This window comes from Gopherus evgoodei, unplaced genomic scaffold, assembly GCF_007399415.2.
Source record: "Gopherus evgoodei ecotype Sinaloan lineage unplaced genomic scaffold, rGopEvg1_v1.p scaffold_60_arrow_ctg1, whole genome shotgun sequence".
Taxonomy (NCBI): domain Eukaryota; kingdom Metazoa; phylum Chordata; order Testudines; family Testudinidae; genus Gopherus; species Gopherus evgoodei.
Window position 1 is genome coordinate 842,485 of NW_022060081.1, and position 13,476 is coordinate 855,960.

General features: G+C 50.7%; 1 long non-coding RNA gene and 2 other non-coding genes across 3 annotated transcripts; 2 read left to right on the forward strand and 1 right to left on the reverse strand.

Moving 5' to 3' along the window:
• Positions 1-2,884: 2,884 nt before the first annotated feature.
• Positions 2,885-2,956, reverse strand: TRNAC-GCA. Its single transcript has one exon. It is a non-coding gene; the product is annotated as a tRNA-Cys (tRNA).
• A 4,957-nt stretch (positions 2,957-7,913) lies between these two features.
• TRNAR-UCU lies at positions 7,914-7,985 on the forward strand. Its single transcript has one exon. It is a non-coding gene; the product is annotated as a tRNA-Arg (tRNA).
• Positions 7,986-9,251: 1,266 nt separating this feature from the next.
• Positions 9,252-13,476, forward strand: LOC115643480. The gene is made up of 3 exons (XR_003998328.1): positions 9,252-9,319; positions 12,116-12,198; positions 13,437-13,476. It is a non-coding gene; the product is annotated as an uncharacterized LOC115643480 (long non-coding RNA).

Sequence of the window (13,476 nt, forward strand, 5' to 3'; positions counted from 1 at the left end):
AGACTTTTACAATTCACCTGAAAGACACGCTGTTTCTACACAAGTGTTCAACCGAGATGAGAAAGTGACATTAGAGAAGTAAGACTGTGCAATTAACTATCCAATACTACACTAACCCTGCAATTTGTTAGATGCAGACACACCCAGCTCTGGGGTTGGTAAAGTTACACAGACTGCTGCTGATCATGAAATGGAAGCATATTATCTTTAAATAGTTGCCCTTTCAGTGCCTCTGAAAGTTACAAAAAACAATGATCTGGGTTAAAGGAAGGTCGCTATTTATTAGAGCCCCAATTGATATTGTGTGCACAAAGAAAGGTTTGAATGTGTAACAGGTTGGTAAAGCTTGGCTATTTTATTTTTCTAACAGGCTCCTGCCCACCTCCAGCAGAGTTTTCAGTCACAGGCTATGGCAACTTACTGTCCAAGTGTAACACAAACTAGCCCATTCCTCCCCATATGCAATCTCCAGGGGTGAAAGTAACTTACAGGACTGATCAGTACTGCTGGAGTCCTGAGGGGAGGCGTGGCCTCATCCAGAAGAGGCGTGGCCTCAAGCAGAAGAGGCAGGGCATCTCAAGATTTAAAGGCCCTGAGGAGCTGGCTGTGGCTGGGAATCTCAGGGCCTTTAAATCAACCAGAGGCTCCCAGCTGCAGAGGTGGCTGGGAGCCCCTGGGGCTCAAAGGCAAATTAAAGGGCCCGGGGCTCCAGCTGCCGCGGGGAACCCCAAGCTTTGCCTGGCTGGGGGTGGGATTTAAAGGGCCCGGAGCTCCCCACCACTGCAGGCAGCTCTGAGCCCTTTAAATCCCGGCCTCAGCCTGGCCGCTGGAGCCATGGGCGGGACTTAAAGGGCTCTGGGCTTCCCACAGCCACGGGCAGCCCAAAGCCTTTTAAATCCCTGCCGCGAAAGCCGGTGCGGTCCAGCACGGTGTACTGGCTCTTGCTGGTATGCCATACCGGACCAGACCGACTTACTTTCACCTCTGGTAATCTGTGACCAGAATGTTGGAATGAGGCAGAGTATTGCGAAATTATCACAATAGGAAGGAATTAAAAACTGAGGTTAATCAAAGTTGAGATGCAGACACAGCTTATTGTACAGCTGGTGAAGTGACAGGGACACACTCCCGTTGGTGCTGATCCCTGAGCCAATCAGAGAGAACAAACACATGTCGGGAGCTATGGGCAGCTGCCCTGTCAGCGCATCACTCACATGGGGATTCTTAACAGAGCCCTTTGTGGGCAGGAGTTATCCCTATGTGAAATCTCTTCACTTCTTTCTCAGGGCCACCTTCTTAGCCCCGGCTTTGGGGTTGGCTTTCGCCTGGATCTCTCCTGACTTGGTTTTAGGAGGGATGTTGACCACCTTCTGGGCTTGGCAGCTTAGACCTGTTGGGAGCTTTTATCTGCCATTCTGGTTCCCACTGCGGCCACCACATTCTTAGGGCTATTCCTGGTCCTGGGCACGGTGGCCTTTCTGGGGATCCTGGCAGGTCTGCCCAGCTTCCTGGTGGCTATTTTCCTGCTCAGAGCCACTGGCTTCTTCTCATGCCTTGTCCTGGGGTTCCGGCTGCTGCTGGATGAGTGTGAAGGAGTCAAAGTGCTGGTGACTTTAGCCTGCCCCAAGGTGCCTTCGCTCGTCAGACTCCTCAGCCCCAACTGGGTGCGGTTCTTGTTCTTCTGCACATCACAGCCCAGGGTGACCAAGGATCTGCCAAATGTGCATCATATTAAACCTTTGTTTAACCCATGAAAACATAAGTTAGAGACTTAATGAGACATTCCCCAGGGTACAACTGGGACCAATGAACTGCTGTGTTCCCCTAAAGCTCCAGCCCACTGCTTTGCTGGTGAACAACAAACCTCTCCAGGCACAGCCACAAGCATGCAAAGTCACTCCCAGCTGAGTTACGTGAATGCTTTCCCAGCCATTCGTGACTTATAGAAAGGGCGACGTCCCCAAATTCTTAGCCCCAGCCTTGCACCCCAGAAATGTGTGTCTTGCTCTGGCCAGCAGACTACTGACCAAAGCAAGTTCATTAATAGTCCGTCATTTCATCAAAGGAAATGATCCTGCCCCCGCCTCTGTTAATCTGAGTTGCGATGCCCCACACACTTCAACCAAAGCACCCTGGTTTAGCTAGAACAATACAAACAAGTTTATTAACTGGGGAAAGTTTTACTCCCTTCAAATCTAAGTGATAAAGGCCTAAAGGTCAGAGCTAGTTACAAAAGAAATAAAAATATAAAACCGCGGTCTGATTCCTAGACTTTACTGAGATAAATAAGATTTGAAAAAAAAAACGGTTTCTCTCACCTAAAAGCTTTCAGCAGTTCATGCGAACTGAAAAGCCTTCCAGCTAGGACCACCCTTTCCCCAACCAGTTCAATGATGCTTCTATTGTCTTTCAAGTGATCTTGTTGCCATGAGTTGAGATGGGGGAGAAGCGGTAATGTAGCTGATAGTTTTCTAACCCCTGTGGCCAGTTCTTTGTTGACACTGGGGAGGCAGAAATACAACATACTTCAGTAACAAATATACTGTAAAATCTCATAGCTCCACAGACAATGCTGGGGCACACATTGTAACAGGGAAATGATCTTCAGTAGCTTATGAGTTTTCAAATGACACCTCACAAGGCATACTTTGTACAAAACATATCCTCACCATAGAACAGTGGTGAATATGGGGGTTCAGGGTGTTACTTGAGGTACAGTGTGTCACCCTTAGAGAATTGGATCTGATTTCAGCTGATGGGACAGGCTAGCTAGGTTTTTAGACATTATACAAGCCTCCCTCACCCCACCATTTAGTGGAACTGCTGAGTGTACTGGAGACGGATATGAAAATATATTTGTATTAAAAATAAAACACAGCTATTAAGGGAGCACCTGGATTTGAACCAGGGACCTCTTGATCTGCAGTCAAATGCTCTACCACTGAGCTATACTCCCTTGGGCTGTACAAGACTGGAGCCAGTGATCTTGAGAATATGAAGGACACATCCTAGTTCAAAGAGCTCTTCTCATGCTCCCAGCCATGGGTGGTTTAATAATGGGGTTGTATTAAATATTATACCTGCATGTAAACACCACACCTTGCACAATCCCTCCCCTGCTTGGTCTCACCAGAGCACAACTGCTACTTGTCTGGGACCAGGCCCTGCTCCCCAGCTCTGTGCAATTTAACCTCTCCAGCATTTCTCCAAACCCTTAAAGGCACCGTGGGGCGCATGTAAATAGAACCCATTACTCCCCAGAGCATTAATTAAGGAACTCCCAAATAATGGCATTCTGACCAGAAACACAGTGCTCCCAGGCTCTGATTTAGAAACACAGAGCTCCTGCAAGAGACAGCCACACCCCTGTGCCCTGCAGCAGAGAGGGGTCCTGACAGTGAGCAGGGCCCATAATGCACCGGTCCCTATTTCATATTTTGCACAATTGTGGTTCAGTGGGAGAATTCTTGTCTCCCATCCAGCAGGCCTGGGCTTAATTCACGGCCAGTGCTGAGCTGAGTTTTCTGAGCAAAGGCTGAAAGAACTGGGTATATTTAGTTTGGGAAAGGGGCGATAAAGGGGGGAACATGATAGTAGTCTCCAAATACTTGAAAGGCTGCCATAAAAATGATGAAGAATAGTTATTCTCTCTCATCACAGAGGGCAAGACAACAGGCAATGGGTTCAAATGACAGCATAGCAGATTTAGATTAAATGTCAGGAAAGACCTTCCTAAGTGTAAGAACAGTAGGACAATGGAACTGACTCTCTAGTTCATGGAAGCTCCATCATTGGAGGTTTTCAAAAGGCGGCTGGAGAGCCATCTGTCCTGCGGAGAAGGGTGACCTCATTGCTTGGCACATGAGGCCCTAGTGCTCTGCAGATCCGGGCAATTATATAGACTCTAACCACTAGGCCTTACAGCCCTGGAGGTCAGGGTAACTCTGCTGACTCTAGCCCTTAGCTCTCACTGCCTAGAGTCAGGGAGCTGCTTGAAGGATGGGTGCACTCACCCCACACTAGACAGGGTCCCTCCACCCCATCACAGGGAGCCATATGTTAGTGTAGACACATGCACAAAGGTTGCCTTGTATTGACATAGCACTGCAGTGTAGATCTGGGGAGAGTATGTGTGTGTGGAGAGAACCTTTACTGAAAGAGAGAAAAGTGTTTTCCCAAGACTGCCATTTCTGCTCCTTCTGTGGCGTCCCCGGGGGAGGAGACACCTCAGGAAAGTTTTCTTTTCAAGGGATCAATAAGAAAATTGGTGAAAGTTCAAAATCAACATGGCCTGACTTTGGAATGCCAATGCCCTAACCCAGAGCGAACAATAACAGTTTGGCATCTTGAATCCAATGCCCAGGGCTAGGCTGCAGCTGATTTGCAACAGCATTTCATGAGGAGAAGAAGATGGGGTAATTGTATGATTATTTAGTAGCTTGGGGGTCCAGTTCCGTTTCCTATTCTGTTCACAGAAATTGTCTGATTTCCCAGCTCATTCAAATATCGTGACCTGCAGCTGGAGCTCCCCTCTGCCCCTTGTCACCAACCAGGGCTGGAATGTTTCACATGGACACTGTCGGGAGAAGACATGGGCATAGGTGCGGACTCCACCAGTAGCCAAGCTCACCTCCCACCGCCCAGCACTGCAGGACCCACTGGACCCTACTGGATGTGTCCTTCCAGTTTGACAGTGAACTATCGCTAGTTGGTCTTTGAGTGCAGCCTTCCAAGCGGTTGTGCACCCTCCCTACTGTCATTTCACCAGACCACATTTTCCAACTTTGCTTATGAGACCATCACGTGGAACTGCAAAAACTCTTACTAAAATCAAGATACAGCATGTCTACTGCTTCCCCCCTGCCCACTAGGCTGGTAACCTTGTCAAGGGAGGAAATTAGATGGGTTTGGCATGGTTTCTTCTTGACAAATTTTTGCTAGCTTTAATTTATAACCCTACAAGTCTCAATTGATAGTTTAATCATTTCTTCCATTCTCTTTCCCAGGATCGATGATTGGCTTGACTGGTCTTTAATTCCCAAGGTCCTCTTGGTATCACTCTTTTCCTCTTCTCCAGTCCTTTGGGACCTTACCTGTGCTCTACCATGAGTTCTCAAAGATAACCACTAATGGGTCCAAGATTGCTTCAGCTGGTTCCTTATGTATCTAAAGCATGTAAGGACAGGGTAGGCCCACTGCTCAATGAGGAGGGGGTAACAGTAACTGGAGACTTGGAAATGGCAGAGATGCTTAATGACTTCTTTGTTTCAGTCTTCACTGAGACGTCTGAAGGAATGTCTAGTATAGTGAATGCTTACGGGAAGAGGGTAGGTTTAGAAGAGAAAATAAAGAAAGAGCAAGTAAAAAAGCACTTAGAAAAGTTAGATGCCTGCAAGTCACCAGGGCCTGATGAAATGCATCCTAGAATACTCAAGGAGTTAATAGAGGAGGTATCTGAGCCTCTAGCTATTATCTTTGGGAAATCATGGGAGACGGGGGAGATTCCAGAAGACTGGAAGGGGGCAAATATAGTGCCCATCTATAAAAAGGGAAATAAAAACAACCCAGGAAACTACAGACCAGTTAGTTTAACTTCTGTGCCAGGGAAGATAATGGAGCAGGTAATCAAAGAAATCATCTGCAAACACTTGGAAGGTGGTAAGGTGATAGGGAATAGCCAGCATGGATTTGTAAAGAACAAATCGTGTCAAACTAATCTGATAGCGTTCTTTGATAGGATAACGAGCCTTGTGGATAAGGGAGAAGCGGTGGATGTGATATACCTAGACTTTAGTAAGGCATTTGATACAGTTTCACATGATATTCTTATAGATAAGCTAGGAAAGTACAATTTAGATGGGGCTACTATAAGGTGGGTGCATAACTGGCTGGATAACCGTACTCAGAGAGTAGTTGTTAATGGCTCCCAATCCTGCTGGAAAGGTATAACAAGTGGGGTTCCGCAGGGGTCTGTTTTGGGACCGGTTCTGTTCAATATCTTCATCAACGATTTAGATGTTGGCATAGAAAGTACGCTTATTAAGTTTGCGGACGATACCAAACTGGGAGGGATTGCAACTGCTCTGGAGGACAGGGTCAAAATTCAAAATGATCTGGACAAATTGGAGAAATGGTCTGAGGTAAACAGGATGAACTTCAATAAAGATAAATGCAAAGTGCTCCACTTAGGAAGGAACAATCAGTTTCACACATACAGAATGGGAAGAGACTGTCTAGGAAGGAGTATGGCAGAAAGAGATCTAGGGGTCATAGTAGACCACAAGCTTAATATGAGTGAACAGTGTGATACTGTTGCAAAAAAAGCAAACATGATTCTGGGATGCATTAACAGGTGTGTTGTAAACAAGACACGAGAAGTCATTCTTCCGCTTTACTCTGCGCTGGTTAGGCCTCAACTGGAGTATTGTGTCCAGTTCTGGGCACCGCACTTCAAGAAAGATGTGGAGAAATTGGAGAGGGTCCAGAGAAGAGCAACAAGAATGATTAAAGGTCTTGAGAACGTGACCTATGAAGGAAGGCTGAAGGAATTGGGTTTGTTTAGTTTGGAAAAGAGAAAACTGAGAGGGGACCTGATAGCAGTTTTCAGGTATCTAAAAGGGTGTCATCAGGAGGAGGGAAAAAACTTGTTCACCTTAGCCTCCAATGATAGAACAAGAAGCAATGGGCTTAAACTGCAGCAAGGGAGATTTAGGTTGGACATTAGGAAAAAGTTCCTAACTGTCAGGGTAGTTAAACACTGGAATAGATTGCCTAGGGAAGTTGTGGAATCTCCATCGCTGGAGATATTTAAGAGTAGGTTAGATAAATGTCTATCAGGGATGGTCTAGACAGTATTTGGTCCTGCCATGAGGGCAGGGGACTGGACTCGATGACCTCTCGAGGTCCCTTCCAGTCCTAGAGTCTATGAGTCTATGTAGTGCTCCTAGCAAGGCAGAGGCTGGGGCAGGGAAGTAGCCTGGGTCAGGCTGGGAGGAGGATGGTAGTTCTGGTGCTCAGAGAACAGGCCTCAAAATGTCAATTCCACCCACTGTGAAAAATCAGCGTGGAGCTAAGGGCAGAGCTGGGGTTTCTGCTTTCACTCCTGCCTTGGCATGCAGGGACCCCAGGGGCAATTCTAGAAGAGTATTTGGAACTGAACTGGAGAAACCAGCCTTCCTAACAGGCGGCTCCAGTTTAGATGAGCTGGGTTTTTTGTTTTGTTTTTTACAATTTCTTATAACACTAAATAATTCTTCAATCCTAGTGTCACAATCCCTGAAATTTCTTCTGCCTTGTAGTTTGACAAGGTGAAACTGAACATGCCTTCAAACACAGGTGAGTGGAGATCAACTGCTTTTCAAGAGTCACTGGGCATAGAGGAGGTGTGTTGTGTTTCATGCCTTATGTCCTGGCGCCATCGTGTAGCCATCTCCTTTTCCCATCTTTCTGAACAAGTTTTGGCAGTTGGTACAGAAACTTGATTTCCCCAGGAAAGATGCAGGAAGAGGGGCTGCCTGCATGTACCAAACACCCATAGAACGAGGCGTCCGTCCTCGTCAAAAAAATCATCTCCCTCTTTCATTTCAGTGGCAGCCGCAACCTGAAACCCCTCTGTACTGAGCAGGAAGGGACAGAAACATTTGCTTTAAAAAGGAGCAGCCTCCTTCCTTCTTAAGTTAGATGACTTTATGTTAATTCCCCATGTCTTAGGGGAGGAGTGGAGTGGAGTTGGGGCCAAGTCCTGCCAGGATAGAGATCCCCTTTCCCCATTGTTCAGTCACTGTGGGACCTTGCCTGTGCCCAGAGCTGACATGCTGCCTCCCCTCAAACCCACCCTGCTCATTCTTAACTCTGTGGCTGTGTCACTGCTTTGCTCGCACAGTTCATACCTACATGACACACTCTTTTCAAGGGCATTGGTGGTATAGTGGTGAGCATAGCTGCCTTCTAAGCAGTTGACCAGGGTTCAATTCCTGGCCGATGCAGGGATGTGTTTTGTCCCCCTTGTTTGAAATTGGTCTCATTTCAGTCACCCTGTGCTATAATCACCCTGTTCTATGAGAAACTGCTCCCTGTGGGAGTTTGCTACCTGTAGCAGTTATTCCTATGTAAGGGACAAGCAGTGGGGCCACTGGATGCTGGAGGTGTTAAGGACACTCAAGGATGATAAGGCCATTGCAGAGAAATTAAATGAATTCTTTGCATCGGTGCTCACGGCTGAGGCTGTGAGAGAGATTCCCAAACCTGAGCCGTTCTGTTTAGGTGACAGATCTGAGGGATTGAGGTGTCATTAGAGGAGGTTTTGGAACAAATCGATCAATTAAACAGCAATATGTCCCCAGGCCCAGACGGTATCGCCCAAGAGTTCTGAGGTCACTCAAATGGGAAATTGCAGAACTACTAACTGTAGTCTGCAGGCTCTCATTTAAATCAGTCGCTGTACCAGGCGACTGGAGGAGAGCGAATGTGACGCCAGTGTTTAGAAAGGGCTCCAGAGGTGATGGCGGCAATTACAGGCCTGTAAGCCTGAGTTCAGTGCCGGGCAAACCGATTGCAATGATAATAAAGAGCAATAGTGTCAGACACAGAGGTGCAGGTAACTGGTCGGGGTGGAGTCAGGGTGGTTTGAGCAGCGGGAAGTCAGGCCTGGCCAATCTACTAGACTTGTTTGGGGGGCGGACGGGCACGTGGAGAAGGGGGACCCGGGGGAGTCCCAGAAACCCTCTGCCAAGGCCCCTCCCTCCCCAAAGGCTCTTGCGCAAACACAGCTGCCCTGGGGGTTTGCTCCCCAAGCACCTGGGGAAACAGCAGCCCCCGGCCATGTCCCCCCCAGGGCGCAGCCCCAGGGCAGGGGGAGGGGCCAGGGCACCCCAGAGGGCGCAGACTCCTCCCCCCCCAGCTCTTCCTAGAGCCCAGCTCCAGCGTCTGCTCAGGGGGCGGGGCCTCGTGGAAAGGGGCGGGGCGGGGCGGGGGCGGGGCCCTGGGGAAAGGGGCGGAGCGGGCGCGGAGCCTCGGGGAAAGGGGCGGGACCCCGTGGCGGGAGGGGGCGGTGGCTCCCGGGGTTCGCGGGCTCAGCCCCGTTGCTAGGGAGACGGTGAGCACCTGACCCTCCCCTGCCGCCCCGCGCCAGGAGTCTCTGAGCGCTGCGCATGCGCGGCGCCCGCCCAGAGCCGGCGAGAGACTGCATTTCCCAGAAGACCCCGCGCGCGCCGCAGAGGGGCAGCTCCCGAGCGCGCGCAGCTGGCGCCGGGGGGGGGGGCGTTTCCCCGCTCCCAGCCCGGCGCGCGCGGGCAGAGCCGGGCCGAGGCCCCGACAGCGGGTGAGTGCGGGGACCCCCCGCCCCCGCCGCGAGCCTGCCCCGCCCCCCCCCCGGTACCGCGTGTGGCCGGGCCCCGCCCCCCGAGGCCGCGGTGTGAAGCGCGGGGGCCGCGTGTCCGTTACCTGCTGTCAGACCCGGGCTCGCCCCCTCCCCCGCCCGTTAGATCCGGTACCGGCCCCTCCCCCCCGCCCGTTAGATCCGTTAACGGCCCCGCTCCCCTCCCCCCGGGCCCGATAGATCCGGTACCGGCCCCTCCCCCCCGCCCGTTAGATCCGTTAACGGCCCCGCGTCACCTGCCCCCCAGGGCCCGTTAGATCCGGTACCAGCCCCTCCCCCCGGGCCCGTTAGATTCGTTACCGGCCCCGCTCCCCTCCCCCCGGGCCTGATAGATCCGGTACCGGCCCCTCCCCCCGGGCCCGTTAGATTCGTTACCGGCCCCGCTCCCCTCCCCCCGGGCCCGATAGATCCGGTACCGGCCCCTCCCCCCGGGCCCGATAGATCCGGTACCGGCCCCGCTCCCCTCCCCCCCAGGGCCCGTTAGATCCGGTACCAGCCCCTCCCCCCGGGCCCGTTAGATTCGTTACCGGCCCCGCTCCCCTCCCCCTGGGCCCGATAGATCCGGTACCGGCCCCTCCCCCCCCGTCAGCCTTTAGATTCGTTACCGGCCCCGCGTCCCCTCCCCCCGGGCCCGTTAGATCCGTTACCGGCCCCCCCCCCGTTGTACCCCGCTGCCCCCAGACTTGGGCCGGGCCCTGACTGACTGTCCCTGTCCCGCTGCGGGGTGGCGGGTCCCTCCCCTCCCCTCCCCTCCCGCCTGAGCCCCGCACGTGCTGAGCGCTGCTGGTGCCAGACGGGTGCCCAGAGCCCAGGACAGACCGTCCGGTGAGGGGCCTTCCCCCCCCCGCACCCCGGCGCTGGGCTGGGTCCCGGGAGATCGGTACTGGCCGGCCACAGGACTGGGGATTTGCCGGGTCTTTGGGCTCCTCCATCCCCTCCCCTCTCCTGTTACAGTAGCACTGGGGGAGGGGTGTGTGTGTGTGTGAGTGACACAACCTACCCCTGTGTACACACCCTGCACCTGATTGCAATAATCATGGTACAAATGATGCCTTGTGAGGGGCCACTGGAAAACTCATAATTGGCTGGTCATTATTGTCCTGGTTAACGATGTGTGTGGCAACGTTGTATGTGAAGTTGTAAGTTGTCCCTGTGTGATGTTATTAACACGTGTTCCACACCCTCCGGCCCTGCCCAAACCGTGGTTGGCAGATCACCCTGAGTCCTTGCCCCAGATGTGGGGAGCAGCGATGCTGGGAAAGGGTGGATCCCCCATTACATGTTTTAAAGGATTTTGGCCTCCTCCCTCCTATGCCACATTTCTGGTCTCATTGACTCCAGTGTCCGGATTGACACTGCAATAAGGACACGGCGTGACTCTGGATTAACACGGGGGAGGTGGTGTCATTAGTTACTGTCATGGGGGGCGCTGGCTGTAGCTGACAAAGGGGGGGCTGCTCTCTCTCACTTTCCACTCAAGGTGTCGGGTTTGAGTTTCTTGGGTCACTCGCCGCTGCCTCCAGTGTGATCTGGGAACGCTGGGCTGAGCAGCTCCTCTCCCCAGTAGGGTCTGTGCCGTGGAGAGACCTTCGTTAAAGCTCCTTCTGTGCCCAGCCAGGGGGAGAGACTTTCTCCAGTGGCTGGAACTAGCCCCCTACAGTCGCCCCGGGCTCTGCCAGCACCAACCACTGAGCCAGAGACCTTAGGGAAAGTGCTGGGGTTGGGTAGGGAAGTGACTCTGTACAAATGTCCCAGGAGCCTTGGATTTCACAGCCCCTGGGAATCTGCTCCCTGATTGTGAATGTCCCTGAGGGAGAGCTGGGAGCTGCCTGTCTGGCAGTGAAGCAGCTGCCCTCAGCTCCTGCCAGGATCTGCCCAGGGAGCAAATTGGGGGATTCAGGAGGGGAAGCGACTGGGCCCCTGTGGGGTTTGCCTTTTGTGTGTCTGCAGGGTGGAGGTGCCAGGAAGGGAAAGGGTGGAAGACAGAGATGGAGGGAGGGGAGAGTGTGAGATGGCAGATTTCACCATCTCTCAACAGGCCAGGGATTATGAGGGTGTATGTGAAATCTCCTTTGTGTTCCCCCATCTAAAATTGGCAACAATCTTCTCAATTGTGCCCCTTTTCTCTATCAATCAATTGTGGATAGGAAATCGATGTAAATTCCCTATTTTCTCTTAAATTATTGACTAATTCTCCCTTCTCCTTAGATTTTTCTCCATTTTCTCTCAGTGTTAATTTAAAATCTCAGATTTAGATGTTTTCCTAACCATTTTATCTGCAGCAGTTTCTCATTGTTTAGGTGGGAAATTGTTGCCCTGAGCCATAGCGGGATAGCTGCTGGAGAACTGTTAGGGTCAGAGCAAGTAACACGGTGTTTACACTTGCACTGTGTTGGCCTCGGTACATCGACCATGGCTCAGTCTTGTTTGGGGAGTGGATGTTACTGTGGTGGCATAATGGACAGTTTACATTGGTGGGAGACAAATTTAAGTGCAAATACATGTGCAACTAAGTCAATGTAATGCAGCTTATGTTGACCTAGTGTAGACCAGTTCTTTATAATGTAGAGCAGACCTGGGAGGGTTTAATCCTGGTGGGAAGACCTACCTCTGGTAAAGTCACTGTTTTCCAGTGTGACAGAGCCTACAATGTCAGTTTCCAGGGAAAAAAAGTCTGGTCTGTGAAATGGGCAAAAGCCGCTTCTGAAATCTCTCCAATTGCTCTTTTCACCCCGACAGGCTACAGAATAACATCCATGTTTTGATCCGGATCTTCCCACCCTTCCAGAGGAAAGACAATGGCTGCAGCAGAGTTAGCTGAGGTATGAGATTATCACAAAGCTGGTGGTGGGCTCTGGCTGGAGGGAGATGGGCAGTAAATATACAGGAAGGTGGGAGCTGCTGGAGGTGAGAGAGGGCAGGAAATAACCAGCGTGGGGAAAGAGAGAGGACAAACTTGCCAGCATGAATTCAGATTAGGCCTCACATTGAAGGAGCAGCCTCCTGGGGTTTGGGCGTGGAACTTTCCCCTATCTGTGGAACAAGAAATAACCCCCTGGCCAGTGGTGCAAAAACTTCCCAGACTCCCAGTGCTGCAGCCCAAACCAACTGACACACGTCATTATTTACCACTCTCCCAAACTTTGTGTCATCTGCAACCTTCATCAGTGATATTATGTTCTCTTCCAAGTCATTGATAAGCAAGTTAAATAGCAGAGGGCCAATACCCGATGCCCGTGGGACCCTAATGGAAACATGCCCCCGTGACCATTTACAGTTACATTTTGAAATGTATCAGCTGCTTTTGAATCTAGTTAATATATGTCATGTTAATTTTGTGGTGGTGTAGTTTAAGTATCATGCTGTACCAAGTCAAAAACGTGTGATGCTAGTAGCTTCTATTTAATGTCCTCATGAGTTATGATTTTAATGAAAAGAGTGTCATCGTCATAAACATACCACATGATTTGCTTGTTTTCCTCAAATCCAGGAAAGAAATAGTCACTGAACATTTTTACTTCTTCTGTTGTATTATTATTGATGTTTCTGTCCTTTCCATCTTGTAATGGACCAATAACATTGTTAGGATTTTTTTTTTGTTATTGATATACTAAAATAAACACAACCCTCCTTCATATTTCCTTAATCCTGCTGGCCGTAGATTTCTCCATATCTTTCTTTACTTCGCCTTATTAATTTTCTGCAATTCCAAGCTTCTGACGTTTTTTCCTGTCGACTTCCTCTTTCTTCCAGGTGTTTGTTTTTTATATAAAATTTTATGGGGGAGGATATTGGGATTCCCAGGAGGTGGTCCCTGACCCTGTCGGGGTTTCCATTTCCTGGCTAGTAGGTGTGTGTTGAATATGAAGACCCCTGCCCCCACTGGCCAGCATGAGGGGCTCTCTCTTTCTCCCCTCAACCTGGTGCCTCCTGGCTCCTCAGGGTGGGAGTGGGACTGTGCAACCACGTTCCTCCCAGAGCTTCCATTTTCTTGTTCCTGCTCTCCCATGAATCCTGAGGTTGTACTAAGTTACTAAGTGGGGACCTCTTGTTCTTTCAGGGGCTGGTGACCTTCGAGGAGGTGGCTGTGTATTTCACCG